Here is a 16,870-nt window from a genome sequence, read left to right on the forward strand (position 1 = left end):
AACCCGATTCCAGCGGGCTATGCTCGTGTCTTGGTTGATGAGGTGGTGGACCAATATTCGGGGCTAGAGCTTGACATTTCTGGAGGTGACGAGGAACACACACTGGGAGAGGCCATACATCGTATCATCCTATGAAGAAAGGATTGCATCATTTTTCGAAGGCCACCGACACCGCGTCGTCATCCGACTCCTCCTCGAAGTCCGCCACCGAGTCAGCAGACTCCCGCTCCGAAGGCAGCAAGGCAATATGTAGGAAAAAATTTATATATATATATATATATATATATATATATATATATATATATATATATATATATATATATATATATATATATACCGGTTGGTGTTACCAACCGGGTACTAAAGGGCTAGCGGCGGTACTAAAGGAAGGGGACTTTACCGGTTGCAGAACAGACACTAAAAGGCCTTACGAATCGGTGCTATAGCCCGGTTCTACACTAGTGTTTACTTCCTATTAGCTCTTGTGATTAATCCTCATGGCCGGGCTACACGAGTTTAGACTTGCATACATGGCGGCCTATTGTGGCCATCTATAGCTTAGCTGTGCTAGCCGGTTACTTGGACCAACCCATCGTTGCTCGGACTTCTCCAAACAAATAATTGAGTGTGATTTTCTTAGTTTCGACTTTCGACGAAAGTGGTGCAGCTACCTGCCGGGCGGCAAGTTTGTGTTAAAGAAAGAAAGACTTGAGGGTACTTGAGTGGGTCAAGCACGGCAAATTGAAGCATATCCAGTGCAAACAATTGCGATCATACTTAGATGACATGTCTGTGTACCCCTTAAACTATTGATAACGCATGTCTTGAATTGATGGAGTAAACAATGCGTAATCATTGCCTCATAATTAACCCGCGTTACTGACACTTGGATGATGGCAGAAATTTGACAACTAGCCCAATAATTGAGTTCAAATTGTTAGTCTGATCTGAACAAACAAACATGGCGTAGGTAACGGCAGGTTGGTTTAATAAAATACAGTAAATAAAGAGAACACTTACTTGAACGAGTCAAGCTGTGAGGGATCCATGTGTTTGTACTTTGTACGCTGATGCAGAAATCGTCACATCCATGGATGGGAGCTTCGCAAGACGAAATCAAACATCTCGGAGATAGTGACTGATACTTTGCAATTCCCTAGGGCTATGCCATGTACGGGCAACTCATTTTACTTTCAACCTCTGTAAGCTGCTTGCTGAATTTACAGTTACCCCCTTTCTTAATTGACAAGCAGAGCTCCTCCTAGTCCCGTAAGAAAAAGAGAGAGATGGTAAGTAATGCTCTGCAAGAGATCTAGCTTAATAATTAGTGTGTAATGGCGGATACGAAAAAAATGTTCATCAAATTCAAATTTTGTTCATCAACATTAAAAGAATGGTTCAACGGGAACCGATCAACCATTGACTTTTCACGAAAAAGCAATAATGAAAAAAAATCTTGTGAAGTAAAAAAATTCATTTTTTTCAGAAGTTCATGCAATGCAAAAAATAAAAATAAAAAAATCATAGACTGTGCCTCCTGAAGCCTGATATTGATTTGTGTGGATGAAAAATGAAGTCTTATCAACAGGCACAACATTTCCTGGTCAAAAAAATATGTACACCGTTTTCTTGATTTGTGTGGATGAAAAATGCAATCCTATCAATAGGCACAACATTTCCTGGTCAAAGAATATGTACACCGTTTTCCAGCATTGAACCTGAAACCTTATCACTTCAGCTCACTTATTGGCAATATGGAAAACGATGCCTGTGCTAATTTCCAAAGAACAGTACCCAAATTGCAGGATCAAACTTAGCTAGCATTGAATAATTCAACATTTGATTAAATGGGTGGAAACTGAAGCCTTTGTCGTCGAATTGCCCGGAAATTGTCTGACCACGACGAAAATGGCACTCTTACAAGTCATCATCTGCTGCTGAATCTACCAGAGTTGGGAAATATCCTCTGGTATACAGTTGGTTCTCCGGATGCCACGCCAACATCATTGCTCTCCATACAGTTCTTCACTTTGCGCATGTTTGAAATTTTCTTACTACTTCAAGTAGAGATGCACAGGAAAAAAACAAACACAAAGGGTTTAATCATAGGAAAAGGGAAACTGTTTATTTCGACCAAAGGATTTTCTCTCCCATCAAACCGCCTCCTCTGATTGACACGTGCTCCCTGCAGGTCCTGCCAACCGCATCCCCTCTCAGCCTTATCCTCTCTACCTTATCCTCTCCAGAATCTCTCGCTTCTGCTTTGATCCGGAACGCAGCAGAGCTACGCTGCCGCAAGCTTGCTCCCCCTCCTCCTCCCCCCTCCCTCCCCCACCCACCACACCATGGTGAGGAATGTTCCAAGCCGCGCCCAAAGCCGATGCTACAATCCAACACAATCATCACCCATTGCTACAAGTGATTTTGCCGATGTGTCGCTGCTGCAAGTGGCGACCGGGGACGATGTGTCATTGCAACGTTCGGTAAGAAGCATGCTGGTGCAAGGGAGCACACACCTCAACATGGGGCTGGCTGGGAGGAAGCGCGACGTCGAGCTGGGATTGGCGTCGTCGTTTCACAGCCACTGCGAAGGAGCATCCAATGGAAGCACCACCTTGGGTCGCGGGTGTTGCGAGAAAACGTCCAATGGAAGCACCACCAACAGTCGCGGGTGTTGCGATGAATGGTAAACTACATCGTCGGCGTTCTTTATTCCTTACAACATGCACATGCACCTTACGAAGACAGAAAATAATGAATTAAACCATTACTAATTAGTTAAAGACTAGTCTTCGGGCAGGTGAACACTAGTACACGAGGGGGCAACAGTCGACCCCCTCCCTCAAGATCCGATCTAGGGCTTCGAGACACCGACGGCCCTCTCCTCGTGGCCGAGCTCTGCGGGGCAAAGCCCAGCTGGGGGATGATGGCGGCGGTGGGGCCTTCCTCCGCCGCGGCTCCGAGATGCAGTTGCGGTGGAGATACACAAGGGTGTCTTGGACGCGTGCATCGGCGGTGCAACGACGAGGGATCCTGCCCCGGTGATGGCCCACCCAGATGGGGCGGCGGTACTGGGCGGTGGTGCGGCTCCGATCGTGCGGTTTCCCAGCGGCAGACACCACCGATGGGTATGCTGGATGACAGAGGAGGACGATCTGGTGGTCCAGCCAGGGATGGGTGCGAATTTTCCAGCAAAAGCTTGGTTCAGCCTCGGTAGAAACATCAACGGCGGCGCCCGCGAATGTCGGTACCTCATCCTCATCGCAAGCGTTGTGGGCGATTCACATTCCATGTGTGCCTCAGAAGAAATCCCAAATTCAGGCTTTCCAGATTGGATGATGACGAGGTTCCTTCGTCATCACCCCCATGGGGGCATCATCTTTGGGGTTGTATATCAGCTGGAGGGACAATTGTTTGTCTTGGTAGCTGGGCGCAAGTCTCCCTATGCTTCTCGTGTGGTGACCAAGGTAGGGTGGCGTGCCATCTACAATATCGACGACGGCGTGTCTTGGCGGCAAGGTGCAGCAGGTGGTATCATCCGGCATCGTGGTTGCCTTGACGGCAGAAGGGTCTAATGGGGCACGTTTCATGGAAAACAAGAAGAAAATCCTACGAAACACCAAAAGATCTGTCTGTGTACCCTTGTAGACCGAAAGCGTTAACGATCGAATGATCGTGGTTGACGTAGTCGTACTCGCGTCACGATCCAGTCCGATCAAAGTACCACACGTGCACCACCTCTGAGTTTGGCACACGTTTGGCTCGGTTGCGTCCCTCCTTCTTAATCCAGCAAGCGAGGGAGAGGGGGTAGATTACGGTGAGGTGTGTGGTGGCAGCAGCGGAATTGCAGCAGGGCTTCGTCAAGCGTCCGCGCGAGGTGGAGGAGGTGTAACAGGAGAGAGACGGGTAAGGGTGGCAGGGTCCAGATCCCCATGCGCCTACCCACTATATATAGGGGTGAGGGAGCTGGTGGCTTGTCCTCCAACCTCCTAGGGTTGTTGGCCAAGGGGGGAGGAAGGATATCCCTCCTTTCCTTTCCCCACCGATCTTGGTGCGCCTAGACTAGGGGTGTGGGGTCTTGCCCACTACCCACGTCTATGTGGGTCCTCCAGGGCAGGTGGGCCCATTTCGGAACCTTCTAGAACCTTTTCGGTAAAATACCAAAAAATTCTGAACTTTTTTTGGAACCCTGAATATGACTTCTCATATGTAAATCTTTACTTCTCCTCGTGATGTCTCAGATCCCATCCTGGACTCCGAACAACCTTCGGTTTTCACCATATGAATATCTCCATACTTCCCTAGCGCTATCGAACATTAAGCATGCGACCCTACGGGTTCGGGAACATGCAGACATGACTGAGACTTTCCGATCAATAATCAATAGCGGAACCTAGATGCCCATATTGATTCCCACATATTGAACGAAGAACTTTATCGGATGAACCACGATGTAGAGGATTATTTTAATCATGTATATAATTCTCTTTGTCCGGCGATATGTTATTTGCCCGAGATTCGATCGTCGGTATCTCCATACCTAGTTCAATCTTGTTACCGACAAGTCTATTTACTTGTTCTGTAATACAAGATCCCCGTGACTAAACTCATTAGTCACATGTTTGCAAGCTTCTTGTGATGTTGTATTATCGATGCATGCAACCCAACAAACACTTTTCGAGATACCTGTAGAGCACCTTTATGATCACCCAGTTAAGAGTGACGTTTGATAACCCACAAAGTATTTTTCCGCTATTTGACAGTGGCATGATCTCATGGTGTAAGGAACTCATACTTGACATAAAGAAAGTTGTAGCAAATAACTAAGTGACACGATCCGATGATAAGCTTACGGCTGGGTCTGTACATCACATTATTCTCCTAATGATGTGATCCCATTATCAAATGACAACTCATGTCTATGGTTAGGAAACCTCAACTATCTTTGATGAATGAGCTAGTCTAGTAGAGGCTAACTAGGGACACAGTGTTGTGTATGTATTGACACATGTATTTAAGTATCCGGTCAATACAAGAAAATATGATAATAACCAATTTATATATTATTGCCTCTAGGGCATATTTTGCAACAGGGTCTAACAAGATCGGGTGCATTGATTGTTCCTGAAGATGGGACTGCGTAAGAAGGCGGCGATGGATTCTATAGCGTGCGAATGCGGTGCACGCTGAGGGTTTGCTAGACTGGTTGGTGCTCCCGGCTAGTCGGCAAGCGACTTGGTGAGGCCACCGTATCTCTTGGTTTGCATGGTGCAAGGTCAGGGTACATCATCAATCTTGTAGATATGGTGATAGTTTTCGTCAATAAGATGGATTTGGGTCGATCTATGTATTTTTCTTGTAAGGCCTTGCTGAATAATACAATAAAGATTGCTTTGTGCATGCATAGCTCGATGCAGAGGCCAGGGGTAATCCTTCTTTTCGAGAGTTTTTTTTTTGTTCGTGGGATCTTCCTTTATTTGTGGGTAATCCTTCTTTTCGATAAAGAGGGATCTTCCTTTATTTGTGGTGCTTCTTTTTTTCTAATGAAAATCTGTTTTTGTTCGTGGCAAAGTGAATTGTGTTTTGAGAATCATGCATGCATATTTACTCGGGAAGAAAGAGTGAGACAACTTTGCCACGAACAAAGTGAATTGTGTTTTTGTCCTTGGAGTGTTTTGTTCATACCTGCCTATGTATGGAGTACTCAGCTGCTTTGGTAGGAGTAGCTGTCAACTGTCGTTTCAGCTGCAATTCTAATACATGATGAAGCACTCCAAGGATGTTAGGTATGTTGAACACGAAGTTTCCGTACAGCTATTGATGCGTATGTACGTACCTGCTGCTGATGCGACGATCAGATCCCAATGCTATTGCAGTCCTCGTCGGTTTATGAGAGAAACTGTGCAATCCTTCTAGAGTTTGGACTTGCGAACAGTGGTTTAGCTGCATGTGATGGTTAACTGATCCAATAATTGAGTTTGAATTGTTAGTTCAAACGAACATGGCGTAGGTACTAGCAAGTTGGTTTTAAAGATGAGAGACTTGAAGGGTACCCAAGTCAAGCACGCCAAATGGAAGCATCTTCAGTACAAACAATTACTATCCTATTAGTAGATAGCATACTTCCTCACCCCTCAAACTATTGCTAGGACGTTTCGCTTTCAAATTTGAGTTGATTAAGTAAACAAGGTATAATCATTGTGCATAACTGATAATTGATGCACAAGTCAAGCACGGGAATCTTGGTAACTGATAATTCGCTGCTGGCAGACATTTGAGATGGATGACCTGATCAAGGCACCAGATCGATATGGTTTAAATATTTCTTACCTCAGTGACAACAACACGTGTAAATTATTTATGATGGTCAAATGGTGCTCCTCTCTGAGGTGGCCTTTCAACAAACAATGGGCAAAGAGAAACTGTTTCTCTCTTCCTTTTCTTAACTAGCATAAGAAAAAATGCAGGCAGGCATCCATTCATGAAATGATCTCCTATGTCAGTCATGGCATACATATGGTGGTCTATAGCGGGCCATCCATAGTTAGGTAGTGCTAGATGGTTACTTCAGCAAAAATAGCATTGCCCTGGTTCTCCTAGAAACTAGCCCAATATATGAGTCTAATTTGTTAGTAGTTAATTAGTTTCGACCAACATGTGTTGTTGCTACAGGCAACGTACATCTTACAACTGGAAGCATCTTCTTCACAACAAACAGTTGCCCAAATTCTTCTCTAAAAGAACAATTTCGCAAATTCTTCTTACTCAAAAATACGGAAAGGGGCACGCCTACCTTTCTACTGTAATGGTGGATTCAACTTAGCAGGGGACCTGGCTTGGCTTGCTTACCTTGTTCCTGGCCAACGGCCGATGCCGGCAATCTACAATATGCTGGCCAACAGGTAAATAATGTACCTATTGTTGAAGAACGCGTGGCAGTTCATAAATATATTTTAATAATGTACCTATTGTTGAACAGGAATCAACTGGATAAATCCATGCATAGCAGTTACCATGGAAACAGGGCAATCCATACATAGTAATTTGTTGCTCTCAAGCATTCGTGTACTATAAATTCAGATGAGTGTATTCCGGTTTTTACCCTCTATTTTGACTTTTTTGACACTAATTACCCTATTTAGTAGATTTCATCCATTTTACCCCATTTAGAAAAAAATGTTGCCATAATTTAGCCCATTTAAAATTTTGTGAGCGTTTTGACTTGTGGGTCACAATTGTCTGGTCCAGCTGGCATGCCATGTCGATTGTTTTTCCTGGCTATTTTTCTCACTGTTGAACCGTGCCGTTCAGCTTCTCCTGACTGGCTCGGGCCAATGGGGGCCGATTGTTTCGCATTCAATGCACAATGCCCGAGTCGGTCGCTTGCCACACTAGCCTCCAGTCGCTTCTCGCTTGCGTTGCTCGCGCCCAAATTGATGCATCGCCAGTGCGGCAGAACGCACGCACCCGTCAGGTTCACTTGAACATAGATGATTTCAGATTATATCAGTATATTCCACAGATACATGCATACTTTAGGTCGTGTATGATAATACTGAAGAAAAACATACATTATTTCATATTATATCAGTAACAATTGCTCCTATAATTTATTCAATGGTAACGTGCCATGCTAATCAAATATAGACATGTCATCTGAATACTTCTTCAAACCGGAAACGAGTAGCCTAAACCCATCTAATATGCATCACAGACTCAGAGAAAATCTAGCGACAAAAATCCTAACCACTGAGAAACAGAGAATGCGGCCATGCATATGGGAGTGGTGAAGATTGACGTACCGGCTACGGCCCGCTCCGACGATTGCCACAGCTGCCACACCTCTTGCCCGCCGCTTGTCTCCTACGTCATCCTACCCTCTCCTAACGAAGGAGGCTGTGGTTTGGGGCAGGATTGTGCGTGTGATTGGAAGGAACGCGAGTGATGTGAACCGTGAATATTGGAGGCCAACATGGTGCGGCCCGACTCGGGCGTTGTGCGTTTGACGCGAGCGACCTGCTCTGGTGCGCTCATATCGGGCCGGGCCAGTCCAGAGAAGCTACAAGGACCGGTTCAACGGGGCGGGAACCGTCGATGTGACTTGCCAACTGGACCGGACAATTGAGACCCACTGGTTAGAACACACAAAAAGTTGAACAGGGTAAATTGTGGCAACAATTTTGCTAAATGGGGTAAAACGGATGGAATCTCGTTAAATGGGGTAATTAGTGTAAAAAAATGTCAAAATAGGGGGTAAAAACCGGAATTCACTCAATTCAGAGCAATGGTTGAAACAGGGCTTATATATAAGCTCATAACATCTCAAGGATCCCAACTAGTTTAGCTAGTGAGTACACACTTTGAATTGAAAAGGCAGTGGCCATATATGTACTTAACAGTCAGTACAATATAACTGAAATATATTTTGCAAAAAAAAACATATTATACGTACAGATCCCAAACACACAGCACGGAGTTGAAAGAAGAGATACAAAATTCAAGTCTGAGCAATATCAAACCACAACCAAATGGCATGCAGTCTTAATAAGAATAAGTGTCATGTTATTTAAAAGCCATATTAAACACACTTCACAAGCGCACAAATTGTAGTGGGTCGTTGTTGTTTCTGTAAACACAAAGTAGCAGCTCGAAAAGCAAAGCACGGTGGAACAGGAGATGCAGCAGGAGTCGTCGAATCATTGACAAGAGGAACAACTAGGAGAAGTCTTGATACACCAAATGGAGGCATCTTCCTTTGATCCTTCCTGCCAGCAACCTGTACATATAGCCAACAACTCACATCAATACGTGTTAAACTACTGGTTGATATGCACGAGGAAACAAGGCACTAGTGCAAATCAGCGTTGCCATGGAGTGACTTACATAACCATTTACAAATCAGAAGACACCAACCGGAGTGTTGGAAGGGTCAAGCTTGGAGAGTATACACAAACCGGCTCATACCACCAATTCTAGGACAGTCACGCAGCAACGCCAAAAATTCAGTGGTGATTTCGTGAAAGCCTGCATACTGGAGGTTCATGAGGAACTTAATGCCAGGTGGGACCTCCATCAACCTGTTAAGCTTGATCAGGAATAATTTTTCCAGAGTCGCCATAGCACCTTCCTCTATCTCGAGACGCTTCAGATGAGGAAGGTCTCGTAACTGAAGAGCCTTCAGGTTGGGGAACCACTCCTTGCGAAATATCAACTGCTCTCCCTTATATGCTGCGGTGAAATTTAGCTCTGTCAAATTTGTCAACCGAGAAAGGAATGGTAGGGGGTCTTCTTTCAGACCTGACCAATAAAGACCCACTGAATACAAGTTTGGACCTCCAGCTTGGAAGAGACAAGACTCGTGTAACGTCTCTACGTCTAACAGTCCTCTCAAACCCAGCTTTCGCAGGTTTTCCGGGAGGGCATTCAACCGGAGAAGCTCGTTTTCATCACCTGCATTCACAAATAGGGTGGACAAAAATTCCAACTGAACTAGGGACTTGCAGAGGTGCCCACAGTATATTCTCTTCACATTCAATAACCTCAGGCTTCTCAGTTGCCTCAACTCCCCCAGTTGTCTAACAGACTCATCCTCTAGTACCAACGCTTGTAGTGTATGCAGGTTTGTTAGGTTACCAAGACCCTTGCGGATGCTTACACCACTAGACCACCGGAGAACTCTACCAGATGGATCATTGAATTTCTGAGCAAATAAGTGTCTGAGCTTCTTCAGGTTCACAATCCCACTAGGCAACTTTTGTATGTCAGAATTATGAAGGTCCAGTGTCAACAAATTTGAGAGCTTACCAATAGACTCTGGGAGCATCTTCACTTTTGAATTACCCAAACCCAAATACCGAAGATTGAAAAGATCCCCGATAGCATATGGAATCTTCAATATAGGTAGGCCACTTAATTCTAGCACAGTCATAAATCTTGACTTCTCAGAAAGCTGAGGTAGTATACTGACTGATGGCATACTATTGTCCAACGCAATGAATGATCGAAGATGGTGTATACTTGAAATTGATTGTTCAATGTCCTTCTTTAGTTTGTGTACTACCAATCGACGCCCATCATTCTGAGGAGACCTCCCATATTTGTTTTCCTCATATGTAACACCAAAACAATCACTTTGACACAAATGAACTGCCAATTCACGTAGGATATCATGCATTCTGATTTTCTTTATCCTACCAAATGAGTTTCTTTCAACAAGTTGTAGCATGTTTCTGTGTACCAATTCCTCCATATATCCTTCTGCCACTTCTTCTAATGTGCTTACACCCCTCTCCTCGATGAAACCCTCTGCTATCCATAACCGTGCAAGCTTTTTCCTATGGAAAAGATAGTCTTCTGGAAATAAGCTACAGTACAGGAAACAACTTTTCAAGGATGTCGGAAGATAGATGAAGCTCAAATAAAGAATATTCCTCACGTGTTCCATGCTTGGATGGTTAGCTAGCTCCCAATCAAGCTGGTCACGTCGCTTAAATTGCTCTCTGGTCTTGTCGCGCACGAAGAGGAGCCTGCCAACAGTGACAATTGCAAGAGGTATGCCTTTACACTTGCTAACGATTCCCCGTGCCAATTTTGCCAGTTCAATGGGGCATTTATAATTTGTATCTCTCGAAAAGCCCATTTTACAGAAGAGTTCCCATGAGTCATCTTTTGATAGAGCTTCAAGTGTTATTCTCCGGTCTTGGAGAGCATGGTTGGCTACCTCATCGATGCGTGTTGTCACGAGCACTCTACTCCTCTTCAGATTTTGAACAAGTGCTCCAAATATGTCATTGACAGCTTCTGGAGCCCAAACATCATCCAGTACGATCAAGTACTTCTTGTCCTCTAGGCATGCCTTCAGTTTACCTTGAAGGTCTTTAGTTTCCATGCGTTCCATGTTACCTGGTGTGCTATTTCTAGCTTTGTATAATTCAGTAAGCAAACATTTTAGAACATCTTTTATAGAATAATTCTGAGAGATGGAAACCCAGGCATGACATTCAAACTTTTATTTTTCTTTCTTGTAGACATTTGGAGCCAAAGTTGTTTTTCCTAGACCCCCCATTCCATGCAGCGCTATCACTGAGCGTTCCAAATCATCACCTGCCAACAACTGCTCAAGTGATTCTCTGTTTTTATCCACCCCCACAAGATCTTCTTCACCGAGGGACCATGAAATGCGTGCGAGATGCTGGGACATCTCAACGATATAACTTGAGTCGCTAGAATTCCTGCCATCTACCATTGAAACCCACCTATCTTTAGCCTTGAAAAGGTGCACAAGATTGATCTCTGCTTCCATAACCAATGAAACTATCCGTTTAAAAGAAAGCAACACATTTGGTCCCTTAACTCTTTTCTTCAGATAGGTGCTCCATCCAGTATCATGTTTATGACCAACAAGATACAAATACTCATCCACAATGTCCTCGATCCCGTGGGCAAGTATTCTCAACTGCTGAACCCAGATTTCATAGGTTTGATTCTTCCGATTCCGTACGTCCACTCGGCAAAGAAATGCATGTATTAGCCTGAGCTCCCTTCCGATGCGACCCATGCTACCCTGAAGCACTGTTAGCTGTGTAATCAACTTCTGGAACTGCACGCTAGCCTTCATTAATGCTTCATTCCCTAGAGCAACGCCAATCTTTATCACAGCTGAAAGAACCACTGCCTCAGCCATTTATTCAACTTTGATGCAGCTATAGGTTGCACAACACCTTCAATGATTGTTTACAGCCTAATTTACAAAGTAAAGGTACATCATGGTAAGAAACTATTTAAGTATTATAACAAATATTCCAAAATTGTACAATGTAAGCTACAGGTTATCAAATCTTATACTCCCTCCATTCCCTTATACAAGGCCACTATGAAAAATACTTTTTGCATCTATACAAGGCCACTAACAGTATTCGAAGCAAAAGTATAATGATATAAAGATGTAAACAAACCTTTTGTGATGAATCTAGTAGCATTATTTTCATGTGACAAAGCTACACATTTGTTTACACAGTGCACCAAACCTTGGTAGACCCTTTTAGAAGCTAAAATCAACTTGAGCCGTGCATTACGGTACCTAATTTGGGATTGTATTCAGAAGCTTAAGGTTCACACAACTCACCTTCTATCTTGCGGTTCACCTTCCACTTTCTATCTTGCTGATGCAAAAGATCCATTGAACACGAAATTGCAGTACAGCTAGGTGATGCATATGTAACCCCCTTTCAGAGATTAGCCTTTTGCACACATGGTGTTCTAGCCCATCTGCAATTTGGCTGTGCTGGTCATATCAGTGTAGCATTCCTCTGGCTGGCTTCTCCTAAAAACTAACCCAATAATTGAGTTCAGCTAGAACCAACATGGTGCAGCTACCAGCAAGTTGAAGGGTATCTATTGTCCACCAGAAATTAACCACATTAGAGATCCATAAAAATTAACCACATTATATATAAAAAATAAAAGATAGCAAATTCAGATGAACAACACCACAGCTTAAAATAGAATGACATTTTTCATATGGTTTTGCTAACGAACAGTGTGTCAACTCATCGAGAGAAAAAACAAGTCCACTGTTAACGATGGTGCTACATATCGAGTCAAATTTTGCGAGTATGATTGGGTAGCACAATACTCTAGACAAACAGTGATTGTTTGGGATAGATGTACTACTTTTTTTCCCCAAAAATGCAAAACCTTTGCCTGATTGAATTAGTAGAGCAGGACATTTATGCACAAACTGCCCCGGGAACCTGCCCCCAAAAATGACAAACAAACTATATGAAGCAAGCCAAACCCTTCGCTCCGTCAGACATCCATGCCATTGCTCTATTCTTCATGAAGTTGAGAATCGTTGGCGAAGGGGACCCTCGGGACTGTGGAAGAGCCATCCTCCTTTTTATGCTGCTGCTGTTTGTTTCCAAATCGAACATTGTTTTTTGTAGTGTGGCAAAAACTACATGAAGCAATAGCAGGTATGTGGAAAATAAATTGAATATAAGAGCAATGAGTAGCACCTAAAATCAAATTGATCTGTGCATTTGGGCAACTAATTTGGCTTGGGTACGTGGAAGCTTGCGGTGCTCATAACTTTGCTATTGTGCCTTGTCATTTACTGATGCCAAAGATACATATCGATGCATATCTACATACCTGCTATTGCTGCGACCTGAAGTTCTTGCACTCCTCGTGTGTTTATCTGTGCAAAGTTCTGGCTTATGCATACATGGTGTTCTAGCCCATCTACAGTTTGGCCGTGGTGGTTATATCAGCGTAGCATTGCTCTGGCTGGCTTCTCCTAACAACCAACCCAATAATTAAGTTCAGTTTGAACTAACATGGCACAGCTACGGGCAAGTTGGAGCTAAAGAAAGCAAGACTTGACGGGTATCTGAGTCAAGCACGGCAATGGAAAGCATCTTCTTCTTCAGTGCAACCAATTGCATTTCCTATTGAGATTAGATAGCATATTCATGATCTAAAAAGAGAAGGATAGCACATTCATTTGTGACAGCGAATCGATCAAGTAAACAATCTGTAATCGTTGGCTATAATTAATCCTGAAAGCTGATGCTTCGTTGCTGGCAGAGATTTGATCTGATCATGTAATTTAAATAAGGGATTCATACGTCAGTGCCGACAACAAGCTTAATCCAATCAATTGCGGTGGCATTTCAACAGCTCCGGACGGTAATGATACCCCAGGACCCTAAATTAGGTTTTAATTTGGTGCCATTGGTAAAAGGGGGTGGATGGCAGGCTGATGTGGCGATGATATATCCTTTGCTAGCTGGATTAATTGCAAAAGTTAGTGATATTAACTTACAATATGTCCTCCTATAACTTTTGAGAAACTACAAGAGGTTTATTCAGCACACACTAAAATGGTACAAGTCATGGTTTTCACTTTCAATCACAGTATTGTTTTTAGCACCAACCAAAATCATTAAAAATTCAGTGAATTTCGGTTTGCATTTTGGCCAAAGGGACGAAATATTCACTTGAATTCAGTTAAATATTTGAAGTGTTTGAAATATTTTAATTCCTGTGTACTACTGAAATTGATGAAATATATTGGCCGAAAGGTAAATATTTCAGTGTGTACTGAAATTTAGGGAATTTCATTGAAATCTCATTGAAAGTGAGAACCATGGTACTAATAAGTACTCCCTCCATTCTATAATATAAGATGTTATTACAACCAATTCACTCATATAGCGATTGTGATAACATCTTATATTATATAGGATGGAGGAAGTAGTAGCTTACAATATATCCTCCAATCACTCATTTTTTCGAGTGAACATATAGTGTAATGATCACATGATTGTGATAATATTGTTAATTAAGTACTTCCTTCGTCCCAAAAATAAGTGTCTCAACTTTAGTGTAACTTGGCCAAAGTTGTACTAAAGTTAGGGAGTAGTATATAACTATATATACTCCTCTCCTTTAAAGAAAAATGTTTCCGTGATCCTCTTTCCTAGTGACCGTAAGAAAGTCTAGGTGTGAATTGTAGAACCGTGGTAGCTTTGTTCATAAAGTTGAGCCAACAATCACTTTGGTGCCACCGCATGCTACCACTGCATAGCAAGCTGAGTCAAGCGATGGGATCAAAGCGCCCAGTTAATTAATAGTTACAGCCTAGATTTGCAACTGTAAGTATGCAGAGCTCGCATGTGTTGCATCAAACAAGACGTACTACAGGCTCAGCACATGCCTTCACCATCTTATTGTCTGCCTTGCGCATGCCAACGAAATGAGTCAGTCGCGTGGTGGGTGAATCAGAAAGGAAAGAAGGAAGAAAGGGAGTGTACGATATTTCTTTTATTATCGTGGCGACTAGAAAAGAGTCTTGGTCTGAGCATTATTACTCTAATCAGAGGGTGAATGGGTGACTCGAATAATTGTACAGGTCCATACCCGAGATAGCTACAAATTAGACCAATGCTCATTGAGAACTTCAACCACAGGATTCCCCAGATGCAAAAATTTAGGAACACTATCAATTATTATTTTTCAAATGCAATTTTCATTTCTAGAGAAAAGAGAATGTGGAAGTGCCAGTCAGCAGGTCATGTATCCAGTTATGTTGAGGTTTGAAATATTAGATCCAGTAAAGACAGTAGTTCAGAGAGAAGTTTGTCCAGTCTAATGGTGAAAGCTTCGGTTCTTCCAATATGGTGAAAGCTTCGGTTCTTCCAATATGGATATGTTCAATGCGAAGGCAGAAACAGCAAAATTTTTTAAACCCAATTAGTTCACTTGAATTTGAGAGGCACCGATTACAGGAACAAAACAGGGAGGTGAAGTGAAACTGTAGGAGGGAACAAGATGATTAAGACTATACTGTAAGTTTCTTTCGGTACGCACCCTTTGCAATCAGGTATGTCGGATTGGCCAGCCCACCACACTGATGGTGGGAACTGTCCAGCCCAGCCACTGACGTGACGTCTTGCAAGAAAAAATTATTGCCCAGCCACTGCACTCCTGTGGAATTATTAACCGCGGATTACCTAATATAATTTTCAGACAAACAACGAAGCATAATCATTTCCAATGGGATGGTACACCATGCTCTTGAGCTCTTGACAGCACTCTGCAGCCCTGGAAAAATATGGTGAATACGAAGCCTAGCAAGGCTCGGCAGATGGTGGAACCCAATGTCGAAAGCATCACGACTACCAGCAGCAGCAGACTTGAATATATATCAAGGTGAATCCTGTGGCTAAGCATCCTGATATTTGGCATAGCTCCAACATCAACCCATGAACTCCTGTGGAGCACAGTAACAGTTGAAATGACCCGCAAACAAACAAAAAGTAACAGTTGAATGCATACAGCTTGAATCTGACGAAAAGTAGGTGTTCATGAGGAGAACTTGATGAGGCTAAACTAAGCTAGGTTTTGGTTTGGTGGTATTCATGAGGAATGTGAGAACGGATATGTTCTGTAATGGCTGATTCAATTTAGCAGGCTTGCTTAGGGTCAGCTTTTTTGTGACATTTTTCGGCTTTCAGAATAAGCTGCACCCTACCCAGCTTATTTCAGAAGTCCAACCCAATTTATTATTGTTAAAGCCTACTGGTCAAATGCTTCTAAAAACTAAAATTGATTGACTTCTACAATAAATTGGGTAGGGGCAGCTTATTCTAGAAGCCAGCAAAGGAACTGGCCCTTATATACCTCGTCCCCGGCCAACGACGTCGATCAACCGTACGGCAGCTGACACGGCTAGGCCAGTGGGAGAAAGGCGGGGGTGCTCCACTGGCCGCGGCGCCACCGCCTAGGCGAGTCCTTGCCCACAGCATGGCAGACACATCATCACCTTGAGCAACAGAACATCAGTGGGTGGGCCACCGGCAGGGCCTTTCTGTTGGTGCAGAATAAGCCATCTCCGTGCGTGTGGTGTGGTCGGGCGCGTCGGGTGCGCGCGGGACGTGCGGGGTACAGCGGAAGCGTGGCGTGTGTGTCTAGTCCGGGTGGTGTATGGGCATAGTCCGACTATGCATGAGCAGTGAGCGTGCGTTGTGTGCCGGGTAGAAGCTAGCATGCACAGAGTTGGTTAGTGGACTTGCATGTGCAGGTTAGTCTCAGGCGCTGATCGCGGGAGCGTTGGGCGTGATCCAGCGGGAAGCTCGGACGATGTGCGGCTCTTGCGGAAGAGCAGATGGCTCACGACGAGAGGAGGCCGGGTCTTGAGGAGCTCATGCGTACGCGCGTATTAGGGCCCATTGGAGTTAGTTGCTTAGCCAGTCGGGTATAAAAGAGGCTCCTGTGTATTGCTTGTATGCGCGCCGGTTTGTTGCCGAGACCTGATTTTGTGCTCAAGGAAAGATTGCCGTCTGTGCGGCTGGGCGTTCGTGCGCCA

General features: G+C 43.8%; 1 long non-coding RNA gene and 1 pseudogene across 1 annotated transcript; both read right to left on the reverse strand.

Moving 5' to 3' along the window:
- Nucleotides 1-2,286: 2,286 nt before the first annotated feature.
- Nucleotides 2,287-6,261, reverse strand: LOC141030743 (uncharacterized). Its single transcript, XR_012192875.1, has 3 exons — nucleotides 5,837-6,261; nucleotides 3,685-5,753; nucleotides 2,287-3,554 (listed from the first exon to the last, which is right to left on the reverse strand). It is a non-coding gene; the product is annotated as an uncharacterized lncRNA (long non-coding RNA).
- Nucleotides 6,262-7,793: 1,532 nt separating this feature from the next.
- On the reverse strand, nucleotides 7,794-12,574 carry LOC109747986 (disease resistance protein RPM1-like; annotated as a pseudogene).
- Nucleotides 12,575-16,870: the final 4,296 nt, after the last annotated feature.

This window comes from Aegilops tauschii, chromosome 1 (genome assembly GCF_002575655.3).
Source record: "Aegilops tauschii subsp. strangulata cultivar AL8/78 chromosome 1, Aet v6.0, whole genome shotgun sequence".
In the NCBI taxonomy this organism is placed as follows: Eukaryota; Viridiplantae; Streptophyta; class Magnoliopsida; order Poales; family Poaceae; genus Aegilops; species Aegilops tauschii.